We start from the raw sequence: 12,656 nt of genomic DNA, 5'->3' as shown, positions 1-12,656 counted from the left end.
TGCTTTTATCATTTGTTCACGTTGATCCTTTATTTTACTTTCTTCTATATGGCGGTGAAGCTGGTCTGAGACTGCTGTAGTTTTCTGTCTTTCTTGATCTGTCTTTCATCAGCTCCTCAGTTTTGTTATTTAATTTGTCTTCAAGATCGGTTTCTTTCTTCTTGCACCATTCCATATTCATCTTATAGTTCTGTTCTGTATACTTTAAATTCTGTCTTTCTTGATCAAGAGTTTCTTTCATTTTCTGCAGCTCCTCAGTTTTGGTATTTAATTTGACTTCAAGATCGGTTTCTTTCTTCTTACACAATCCCATATTCATCTTATAGTTCTTCTCTTTATCTTGTATTCTCTGTTTTGCTTGATGAAGAGTTTCTTTTGTTTTAATCAGCTCCTAATTTCTGTCTTTTAGATCACTTTCCCTTTTCTTCAGCATTCCCAGTGTCCCTTGATGGTGTTGTTTTTCTGCTTGTATTATACAGTTCAGTCTTTCTGTCTCTTGTTTGTGTTTATCTTCCAGTTCTTTTCTCTCTCTCTCTTCATCTGCTTCTCCATTTCCTTCAATATCTTCCCTTGTAGTTCTGCTTGCTTCTGCATTTCGACCTGCTGGAACATCTCATTGGTGTAGTAGCTTCCTCCATTCACTGCCACCATGTCATCAATCTTATTCAGGAGAATCAGGACCTGGTCGTTGCTGTTTTTTTCATTGTTGTCAAAAGCATGATATCTGTCCCCACAGTCAGACACAAGTGTCCTTAAATCAACCAAAGCATTTTCCACATAATGTTCAATTGTCTTTTGTTTTTGTTTTAGTGAATCACCTCCAGTAAAGAGCACAATCGTGTACATGTTAGATTTCTCACCAAAAGTCTTCTCAATGATTTCCACTGTCTCTCTCTCCTCTGGTGTAAAGCGTTGTCCTATTTTCAGTGTCAGCAGGAACACATGAGGACCAGGTGATACCATTGAGATACATTTAACAATCTCTTTCCTGATCTCTTCATTATCAATATTAGTGTCGAACAATCCTGGAGTGTCGATCACAGTAATCTGTCTCCCACAGACTGTTGCTGTCTCTTTCTGACACACACTGGTTACTGATTTATCAGACAGGTCTGCATTAAATACGTCTTTCCCCAGGATGGTGTTTCCTGATGCGCTCTTCCCAACTCCAGTCTTCCCCAACAGAACTATCCTTAGGTCCTCAGAATCCAGGGCAGTTTCTAAAAGAAAGAAAAAACAATATAATCTTTAATATAGTTCATAGGATTTTTAATATGATATAATGTAAAAATCTATAACAGATTTAACACATTTACATTTACAGCATTTAGGAGACTCCATTATCCAGAGTGACTTACGATTTAAAATTCTTAATTGTTGAGTTGGTGTCATATTTAGCGAGACCAACATTTAATACCGGTCAACTTAAAACCTGAACAATGGCTGCTGTCAAAGGGTTATCTACCAGGTCAGGGATATCCAGTGCTTAAGCTACATCAGTTCAGTTATATTGGTTGACATAATTTAATTAACAGGTTGGTCATCAGAGGTCCTAACATGTGGACAGGTCAACATCAGTCTGCAGTTTTCAGCAATACCCAAGTTTCACAAAATGTAATCAAGTCTAAAAGGGGACCTAGTCAGACTTAACAATCAAAGACAATTTAATTCTACAAAAGTATAAACTATTCAGTTTATTTCATTTTATAAAGTTATTTAATTTTAAACCCACACACTCAGAGAAGAGACACAGAGAAGAGACCCACCAATGACTCTGATACATTCAGACCTCACAATGACCCTGCTACAGGTAAGGGACTGCTTCAGGTGGGACAATGCAGAAACCATGTACTACTCTATATAACAACCCTCCATTATATAAATATAATCCAGATATATCACATTCAGGAGTTATGATCAGTATAAATGATGATCCATGTACTTACTTTGGTTTTTATTTTCAGTCTCTTTTATTAACTGACAAATGACTAGTTCTTGAATCTGAGCTTTGTATTTGAGTTGTGTTTCCACTTGTGCCTCCAGGTACATGGCTATTGTGTAGCAGCTTCCACCAGTGTGTGTTACATTCTGCTCAACAGCCTTCAGAAGTTCTGACCCTGTAGTGCCCCAGATGTTAATGTAGCTTTTAAACAGACTTTTGGTGACTCCATCTAAATCCTGTACATTCTCTGTGTTGATGATGAATGTGGTGTGGTCATTAACTCTGGAGCTGAAGATCCTCTGAAATGTCTCTATTTCTCCTTTTATACTTCCTGTTCTGAGAGTTGAGTGTTGTAGAGAGCAAGCAGCTCCACCAGCGTGATCTGGTGCCCCCTCATTTCTCCTGTCTTTATCTGACACACTGAGCTGGACTCCATTCTCTGTCCTCTCTGTCCCAGTATGAGATCTGATATGAAGACCTTCTGAGCTGCATCAGTTCCACACAACACAACATTCAGTTTTGGCAAAGAAGCAGCACTTCTAACCAGAAACCAGAGAAGAAAAAAGATGCACCAGATTGTTACTGTGTGTGTGTGTGTGTGTGTGTGTGTGCTGAGCAAAACAAATGAAAGGCCAAAACTACAGTAATAGATAAGAAGCTTGATGAATCTCGGGCGAGTGATATCACACTGAGAACATTAATGATGTAGAAAGTGCAGATGCAGGCTAACTTACTTAAAGGAGGTGGGGTCAAACTGCTTCTTACATTTACATTTACATTTACAGCATTTGGCAGACGCCCTTATCCAGAGCGACGTACATAAGTGCTTAAATCTCTAACATTGAAAACATTAATGCTGGCTCACTAAGTTACATACTTAAGATACCATGGGTTTAAAACATTTGTTCAAAGTTACAATGAAAAAGTGTCAAAGGTGTGTTTTTTTTTTTTTGTTTTTTTTTTTTTTTTTAAAATGCGAAAGATAAGGAAAAAAGTGCTAGTTGAAGTGTTTCCTGAATAAGTAGGTCTTCAACCGCCGCTTGAAAATATCCAGTGATTCAGCTGTCCGGACCTCTAGGGGAAGTTCGTTCCACCACCTTGGTGCCAGTACAGAGAAGAGTCTTGTAGTATACTTGCCTCTTACCCTGAGAGATGGTGGAACCAGTCGAGCAGTGCTGGTAGATCGGAGGGTGCGGGGTGCAGTGCGAGGAGTGATGAGGGCTTTGAGGTAAGAGGGAGCTGGTCCATTTTTGGCTTTGTAGGCCAGCATCAGTGTTTGAATCTGATGCGTGCAGCTACCGGAAGCCAGTGGAGGGATCGCAGCAGCGGGGTGGTATGCGAGAACTTTGGCAGGTTGAAAACAAGCCGTGCAGCTGCATTTTGGATCATTTGCAGAGGACGGATTGCGTTCATATGTAGACCTGCCAGCAGTGCATTGCAGTAATCCAGTCTAGAAATGACAAGAGACTGAACAAGTACCTGAGCAGCCTATGTGGACAGAAATGGTCGAATCCTTCTAATGTTGTAGAGAAGAAACCGACATGAGCGAGTCACATTAGCAACATGACAGTTGATTGTCCATGGTTACCCCAAGGTTGCGAGCTGTCGCTGAAGGGGAGATCAGATCGTTGTGCAAGGATATAGCAAGATCATGACCTGGGGATGAATCACCTGGGATGAAGAGCAGCTCAGTTTTGCTAGGATTAAGCTTTAACTGATGAGCAGTCATCCATGATGAAATTTCTGCCAGACATGCAGAGATCCGGTCAGAAGCTGTGGCATCTGCGGGTGGGAAAGAGAAGATAAGTTGTGTATCATCAGCATAGCAGTGGTAAGAGAACCCATGTGAGGAAATAACTTCACCAAGAGAGTGAGTATACAGGGAGAAAAGAAGAGGACCAAGTACTGAGCCTTGTGGGATGCCAGTGGAGAGTCTGCGTGGAGCAGATGTCACTCCCCTCCATGTTACCTGATATGAGCGTCCTTCCAGGTAGGAAGCAAACCATTCCCAAGCTGATCCGCAAATCCCAAGACTCCTGAGGATGGCTAAGAGAGTCTTATGGTTGACCGTATCAAACGCTGCTGAAAGGTCAAGGAGGATAAGGACGGATGAGAGATTGGCTGATCTAGCAGCATGTAGTTTCTCAGAGACATCTAAAAGGGCTGTCTCTGTGGAATGAGCTGCTTTAAAGCCAGACTGGTTGGGGTCTTGGAGGTTGTTCTGTGAGAGATAGACAGACAGTTGATTAAAGACAATGCGTTCAAGAACTTTTGAAAGAAACGAGAGAAGTGATACCGGTCTGTAGTTACTGATGTCTGATGGATCCAGAGCAGGTTTCTTCAGGATGGGAATAACCCTTGCTCTCTTGAAGGTAGTTGGTACCTGACCAGATGTTATGGATCTATTGGCAATAGTTGTAATGAAGGGCAGAAGGTCTTGCGAGATGGTCTGGAGCAAAGTGGAAGGGAGTGGATCCAATGGGCAGGTGGTAGGATTGCAAGACTGGATGAGTTTTAGAATCTCTTCTGCTGTTACAGTTGAGAAATGCGACATCAAAGGTGTAGGGGAGTCCATACTCTGAGATGTAAGTGCAGTGTGAGTAACAGAAACAGGGCAAAACACAGTAAATTAATTCATAAGCTTCTTGGTCCCCATTGCTTTTGCTCTTGTAATGAGTCTGTCTGTGTTTTGCCCTGTTTCTGTCTGCTGTCTGCCTTGCTGTTAATTGTTTGCTCCGCCCACTCATTTGTTACCATGGACACTAATTGCACTCTATCTCCCCCCCCAGGTGTATCGTCTTAGTCTCTGATTGTCTCTGCATTGTGATTGGCTCCTGTTTGTTATATCTACTCTGTTTGTTCACTTCCCTGGTGTTGGTCGTTGTTGGTGTGTTCATGTCTATGTTCCTGTTTCTTGTTTTGTTCAGTGTTTTGCCTGTTTCTTGTGTTGGTTTATTAAAAGTGTGAACTGCATTTGGATCCTCACTTGCCTTTGCCTCATCGCGACAGCTCTATACTTCTCACCAAAATGAAGAGACAGAAGGACATCATGTCGTTCTTCCAAAGAAAAGATAAGGTAGACAGTGAGACAGAGCCAGATGGTTTAGGTAATAGTAATACCAACAAAATAGTTTAGTATATAATTGTTGTAATAACAAAAGACATGACAAAGAGTAAAAATGAAGTTATTTCTTTCCAATACAACAATAAATGGACTGAAATCATAAGAGACAGAAGATCCAACAAGGTTACACAGTGTATTTTATCACTAAATGTGTTCAGATGAATATACACACAATCAGACCCACTGTAATGTTTACTGCATACATGACTGTACACCATGAGTGATATTATACAGCTTAAATTTACATTTACATTTACAGCATTTGGCAGACCCCCTTATCCAGAGCGACGTACATAAGTGCTTAAATCTCTAACATTGAATACATTAATGCTGGATCACTAAGTTACATACTTAAGATACCATGAGTTTAAAACATTTGTTCAAAGTTACAATGAAAGTGTCAAAGGTGTGTTTTTTTTTTTTTTTTTTTTTTTTTAATGCAAAAGGTAATGAAAGAAGTGCTAGTTGAAGTGTTTCCTGAATAAGTAGGTCTTCAACCGCCGCTTGAAAATAGCCAGTGACTCAGCTGTCCGGACCTCTAGGGGAAGTTCGTTCCACCACCTTGGTGCCAGTACAGAGAAAAGTCTTGTAGTATACTTGCCTCTTACCCTGAGAGATGGTGGAACCAGTCGAGCAGTGCTGGTAGATCGGAGGGTGCGGGGTGCAGTGCGAGGAGTGATGAGGGCTTTGAGGTAAGAGGGAGCTGGTCCATTTTTGGCTTTGTAGGCCAGCATCAGTGTTTTGAATCTGATGCGTGCAGCTACCGGAAGCCAGTGGAGGGATCGCAGCAGCGGGGTGGTATGAGAGAACTTTGGCAGGTTGAAAACAAGCCGGGCAGCTGCATTTTGGATCATTTGCAGAGGACGGATTGCGTTCATAGGTAGACCTGCCAGCAGTGCATTGCAGTAATCCAGTCTAGAAATGACAAGAGACTGAACAAGTACCTGAGCAGCCTGTGTGGACAGAAATGGTCGAATCCTTCTAATGTTGTAGAGAAGAAACCGACATGAGCGAGTCACATTAGCAACATGAGAGGAAAAGGACAGTTGATTGTCCATGGTTACCCCAAGGTTGCGAGCTGTGGCTGAAGGGGAGATCAGATCGTTGTGCAAGGATATAGCAAGATCATGACCTGGGGATGAATCACCTGGGATGAAGAGCAGCTCAGTTTTGCTAGGATTAAGCTTTAACTGATGAGCAGTCATCCATGATGAAATTTCTGCCAGACATGCAGAGATCCGGTCAGAAGCTGTGGCATCTGCGGGTGGGAAAGAGAAGATAAGTTGTGTATCATCAGCATAGCAGTGGTAAGAGAACCCATGTGAGGAAATAACTTCACCAAGAGAGTGAGTATACAGGGAGAAAAGAAGAGGACCAAGTACTGAGCCTTGTGGGACGCCAGTGGAGAGTCTGCGTGGAGCAGATGTCACTCCCCTCCATGTTACCTGATATGAGCGTCCTTCCAGGTAGGAAGCGAACCATTCCCAAGCTGATCCGCATATCCCAAGACTCCTGAGGGTGGCTAAGAGAGTCTTATGGTTGACCGTATCAAACGCTGCTGAAAGGTCAAGGAGGATAAGGACAGATGAGAGATTGGCTGATCTAGCAGCATGTAGTTTCTCAGAGACATCTAAAAGGGCTGTCTCTGTGGAATGAGCTGCTTTAAAGCCAGACTGGTTGGGGTCTTGGAGGTTGTTCTGTGAGAGATAGACAGACAGTTGATTAAAGACAATGCGTTCAAGAATTTTTGAAAGAAACGAGAGAAGTGATACCGGTCTGTAGTTACTGATGTCTGATGGATCCAGAGCAGGTTTCTTCAGGATGGGAATAACCCTTGCTCTCTTGAAGATAGTTGGTACCTGACCAGATGCTATGGATCTATTGGTGATAGTTGTAATGAAGGGCAGAAGGTCTTGCGAGATGGTCTGCAGCAAAGTGGAAGGGAGTGGATCCAATGGGCAGGTGGTAGGATTGCAAGACTGGATGAGTTTTAGAATCTCTTCTGCTGTTACAGTTGAGAAATGTGACAACAAAGGTGTAGGGGAGTCCATACTCTGAGATGTAAGTGCAGTCGGGGCTGAAGTGAAGGTCCGGCAGATTTCCTCAATCTTCTCCTGGTAGAAAGAAGCAAAGTCTTCTGCAGTCAGGGAGGATGAAGAAGGTGGAGCCGGGGGGTTGAGCAGAGAAGAGATGATGTTGTGGAATTTCCGAGGGTCATGTGAGGAAGCTTCAAGCTTTTCCTTGTAGAAGGAAGTCTTGGCAGAAGTCACATCTGAGGAGAACTTGGCCATGAGTGTTCGGTAAGAATCAAGATCTGCATCAAGTTGTGATTTCTTCCACTTTCTCTCTGATGATCTTAGCTCTCTTCGATTGTTGCGCAGCACATCTGAAAGCCAAGGAGCAGAACAAGAAGTTTTCTTGGGTTTAGTGGACATAGGGCAGAGGAAGTCCATAGTTGAGGAAAGAGATGAGAGGAAAGTATCTGTGGCCGAGTCCAAGGGCAGTGAGGAAAAAGACTCAGGATCAGGAAGGGAAGAAAGAGTGCCAGAAGCTACAGAAGAAGGGGAGACAGAGTAAAGGTTGCGGCGGGTTAGAGCAACGGGGTGAGAGGTAGTTTTAGGTAGGGTAGGGAGAGTGATGGTAAAGGATACCAGGTGATGATCAGAGACGTGTAGTGGGGTAGCAGTCACGTCTGTAGCTGGAGAAGGACGGGTGAAAACCAGGTCCAGCACATTGCCTCCTTTGTGTGTGGGGATGTAGCTGTTGAGTGTGAGTGTGAATGAGTCAAGAAGAGACAGGAGGGAAGAAGAATGTAGCTTGTCAGAGGGGAGGTTGAAGTCACCAAGCACTGTCAGGGGGGAGCTATCAGAAGGGAAAGCACTAAGCAGTGTGTCCATTTCTTCCAAGAAGTCACCTAGGGGACCAGGAGGGCGGTAAACAACAATGATAACAAGGTTAATTGGAGAGGTAACTGAAATGGCATGGAATTCAAAAGAGGAGATGGTTAAATGAGACAAGAGGAGAGGTGTAAAGCACCATTTCTTTGACAGCAATAAACCTGTACCACCACCCCTGCCTGTTTCTCGTGGTGAGTGAGAGAAAGCATAGGCAGAGGATAAAGCAGCTGGTGTAGCAGTGTTCTGTGGGGATATCCAGGTCTCTGTTAGCGCAAGAAAATCAAAGGAGTAATGGGAAGTTAAAGCAGAGATAAAATCAGCTTTTTTCACAGCAGACTGGCAATTCCAGAGCCCACCTACCACCACTGTTTGAGACTTACACAACAGAGGAGGGTAGATGAGGTTACTGGGATTGTGACCTCTGCTCTGTGGACGAGAGTGTCTGCGAGTGTAGGAATTGAGTACAGAGATGGGTTTAAGGCACATATTTGCAGTCAAGAGTGAGAATTAAGGTATGGTAGAATATAGCAAAACAGTATTAGACACAAAGTTTACAATGAGAGAGAGAGAGAGAGAGAGACTTACAAACCTTCAATTTAAATAGGTAAGCCCTGCCCCCAATTCACACCTTAAGGTAGACTGAAACTACTCCTGATTAATCAGCTGAGAGAACAACAAGGACCAACACTATAAAATCAACAATGGTATAGAATATAACAATTCAAATCACACTACTCTAGAACAAAGTGAGTTAAGCAGATAGTATACAAAAGTCAGGAACCTACTTTACCAGAAGACAATATATTCAAATGAAGAGAGTTAAAGCACACTGAAGAGTAGGCTGGTTCACCTTCAATTTAAATAGGTAAGTTAAATATAACACACATGCAGGTAAAGATCAACTGATCACTTTATAAAATACAATATGATGATTGTGTAAAATGTAAAATTATAAAGATGTTATATTATATTTCTATTTGTAGTTATTTAAAATCTGTCTAAAATGTGAAGCCCATAGAATAAAACCCAGGGGTAAAAAGAAGAAGATTCCACACGTGTAATGTAGAAGCAGGGTTAGAATAGCTCTTTCCCTGGTTATAAATCTCTCTGTAGCAGCATTAGCACATCTTTTACAGAGTTAACTGACCATTAACAACATTTCAGCTTCATATCACATGAAAACCAGGACGTAGCAACACTTAAAAGTATGAGCAGTGTGAAACCCAGGATTCCCATAAAGTGGAGTTTATAATCAACAGGAGACAATTTCACATGTGAAAAACATGCAAATGTACTAAAATAATGTGTCTCAAATATTACTGTGACATGTTGAATATATTTAATATATAATTTAATTAATTTTGAGGTCTTCCTCTTGACCGTTGTCTGATATTAGAATTAGGGATCAAGCAAGTCTCTTCTTCAACGGACTGGAGCTCCATATCAGGTGATTCACTTCCACCATCATCATCTGGTACATTCTCTCTGTGTGTTTTCACTTCCTGGATTATTATCATTAGATTTTTTACATATGAGAACGCCTGTAGCTGCACCAGTTACTAGACCAATACCTGCTCCAATAAGTGCACTTACAGGACCTGCAACAGAAGCACCCACTATAGCTCCTATTGTAGTTCCAGACACAACTCCACCACCTCCAATAGCTGCAGCAATAAGCAAAGTATCTTTGTTTCTTTTGAAAAACTCTTTAAACCCTTCAGTTTCTCCCTTTTCATTTCTCATAATTCTTGCCGGTTCCTCCGTTCTTCTCCAACATTCTATCTATCTTCTGCAGCAGCTCACTGACCTGTGATCTGTATCTCAATGTTTTATTGTTGAAGATGTGATATCCACCTCCACACTGATCAATTACTGTGCTGAGGGATCTGTTCTCCTGAATCACCTCATCCACAGATTTACCCTCTAACTGATCTCCATGGGTGAAGAGAATCATTGTGTATTTTTTCATCTCACTTCCGAAAATCATCTCTACTTTCTGTAGAACATCTTCCTCCTGTTCAGTGAATCTCATATTAATGGCCATGATGTAAAGGAAAGCATGAGGTCCAGGACATCACAGACACGACCCTCCCTAAAACTACCTCCTGTTGTATTTCACTGGATGATGTTACTGATGTTGAACCAAACTCAGATCTGAACCTTTTCCCTCTCAGGATGGTGTTTCCTGTAGCGCTCTTCCCAACACCAGTCTTCCCCACCAGCACAATCCTTCTGTGTAGATGATCTTCAGGGTCTGTTAGTCTTATCTCTGAACCTAAATATGGATTTAAAAAGAAAAAGATCACAGTTTCATTGTCTGTGTTCTGAAAGGCTTATATATAAGATGTACTTACAGGTGATCTGTTCAGTCTGTTTTATTTTAGTTATTAACATTTGGACTTGGTTTGAACTTTGTGAGACGTTGTTAAAGACATGATATCTGTTCTGAAACTTCTGCACCAGTTTCTTCAGTTCTTCTGTGTCTTCTATAAACTCTTCTATAGTGAGACCTTCTTGCTCCAGCTCATCTCCTCTGGTGAAGAGGATCCATGTGTTCTGGATGAATCTTTCTGGTATAAAGTTCTCCATCAGAAGAATAGCTTTATTATCTTCTTGAGTAAATCTGTCTACTTTCATCACCAACAGAATCACAGTGCAGGTTCTTTCATCTTGCTGAAGCAGAGGCTCCCATTGATCTAAAACCTCTTCATTGTTTTTTTCTGTATTAAAGAGTCCTGGTGTGTCGTAGACATCAAGAGTCACACCATTAAAGACGACTCTCTCTTTCTGAACCTCCTGAGAAATAAACATTTTTTTCCCCACTATGGTATTTCCTGTAGCACTTTTTCCTGATCCTGTTTTTCCAAGCAGAATAATATTATAATGTAGAGCAGAGTTTGTGGTTGAAGGCATTTTTCTGTGTTTGTAAATAAAAAGGGAACAGATTTTTATTAGAGATTCAGTAAAATTATAACACACTGTTTTGTGTTCATTTACTCAGTTATGCTTTAAATTACAGAATATTGTCCACACAAAATGCTCCACACTCAGAGCTGGAGTGTTTTGTGTCGTCAGTATTAAAACTGGCAAATTATGGCAAATGATATTTGCATTTGTGTTTCCTGCATGTTGTAAAAACCGTGACAATTCAAATGCAACTGTTTTCATTTCTGTTTACATGAACACACAATGGATACAAACACGCCCCATAATATAGTCCCACCCCCAACAATGATTGACAGGTTTACATGCAGACATTGGAAACAAAAATGTAAAAGGATTTGTCAGGATCTGTACGTGATGCCAGAGGAGGGAAAATAGCAAATGAGGAATAACTCAAAATACAGGAAATTCAGTTGCAGATGGACTTTGTTTTCCTTTTAAAATGTCATTCATTTTAATTGTCATTTTATTTCATTTGAATTATGTCACGTTTTTTACAAAGACATGTAGGAAACACAATTACAAATATCATTTGCCATAATTGGCCATTTTTAATATTGTCCACACAAAACACTCCATATCTGATAGGATTGATAAGAAATCATAAAGAGAGTTTAAGTAAAGTAAAAGGTCCACTTTATCTCGATTAGTACACACATGAATACAACAGTGCATTAGGAGCTCATAATTGTTTATATCTTCCTCTTTTCTATAGTGTTTATCTGCATTGTCTTTGTGAGATAATATTCTTAAACACACAGATATTAGTACATCTTTTCCTTTTGTGTCTTTTCCTCTCAACACTACCAGTTTTTATTCCTCTGTAAAAACAAAAAAAGACATAAAACTATTATAGTTCTACTGCAATTATTATTTTTTAAATATTAATATTTTAAGATGTAAAGAAAAATATAAAATTAAAAAAAAAAAAAAATTGTATTTCCGGTATTCAGCTCTTAGCCCTGACCTTCCTGATACACATATTGTACACACATGAAACTGGTGAGATTTAGGTGTTTTAATCTGAAATGTAATGACAGTAAAATATAAACAGGTGAAAATAAAATAAATTAGATTGTAAACTCTACACACTCACCTGTTAGTGAAGTTTAAATCACTCGAGGATGTGATGAGATGAAAATAAAAGTAAGACTGAGGGTCTGTATGTATTTATAAAGTGGATGTGCTTTGTGCTCCTCACTGCACTGCTCACACTCATGTAAATGTTACCGGCCTCAGACCTAGGGGATATCTGTGCCGGCAGCAAATGATACACAGGCAGTGTGCACTGTGGACCAGAGAATAAACTGAGAGAAACACGAGAGAACAAAAGTTAGATGTTTCCAAGCGGCATTCAGTTTATTACTGCAATACTTTTTCTTTAAATGCTTTAACTTCTGAAAAAGATTACACGTTTTAAACTTCAAGTGCATTTGGTAAAACACAATTCAACACAAACAAACATTCTTGTTAAGTGTATGTAAAACATGCGATGGTATACAATATTCTATATATTATGTATACTGGTGTGTGTAAACATACATATACAGTTATGTGCAGGTACCCCTTATGTGCATTTGGAAGTTTACATCAATTTACAATGACAGTATAAAAAGAGTGTTTCGAAACTGCACAAAAACATTTATAAAGACACCAGAAAACCTTCAAAATCAGATTTCTGAGGAAATGCTTTAGATTTCACTGCACTTGATACATTAACTTGATATAATTGTCTGTCACTCTAGTTGTG

General features: G+C 40.5%; 1 protein-coding gene and 1 pseudogene across 1 annotated transcript in view; both read right to left on the bottom strand.

Moving 5' to 3' along the window:
- Positions 1-12,656, bottom strand: part of LOC132842105 (GTPase IMAP family member 8) — a 611,624-nt gene that overhangs the window by 87,646 nt on the left and 511,322 nt on the right. The window lies entirely within an intron of this gene.
- Positions 323-10,715, bottom strand: LOC132842093 (GTPase IMAP family member 8-like; annotated as a pseudogene).

This window comes from Tachysurus vachellii, chromosome 3 (genome assembly GCF_030014155.1).
Source record: "Tachysurus vachellii isolate PV-2020 chromosome 3, HZAU_Pvac_v1, whole genome shotgun sequence".
NCBI classification, from domain to species: domain Eukaryota; kingdom Metazoa; phylum Chordata; class Actinopteri; order Siluriformes; family Bagridae; genus Tachysurus; species Tachysurus vachellii.
Note: the sequence above shows the minus strand (reverse complement) of the source record. Positions and strands in the feature narration are given on the sequence as shown.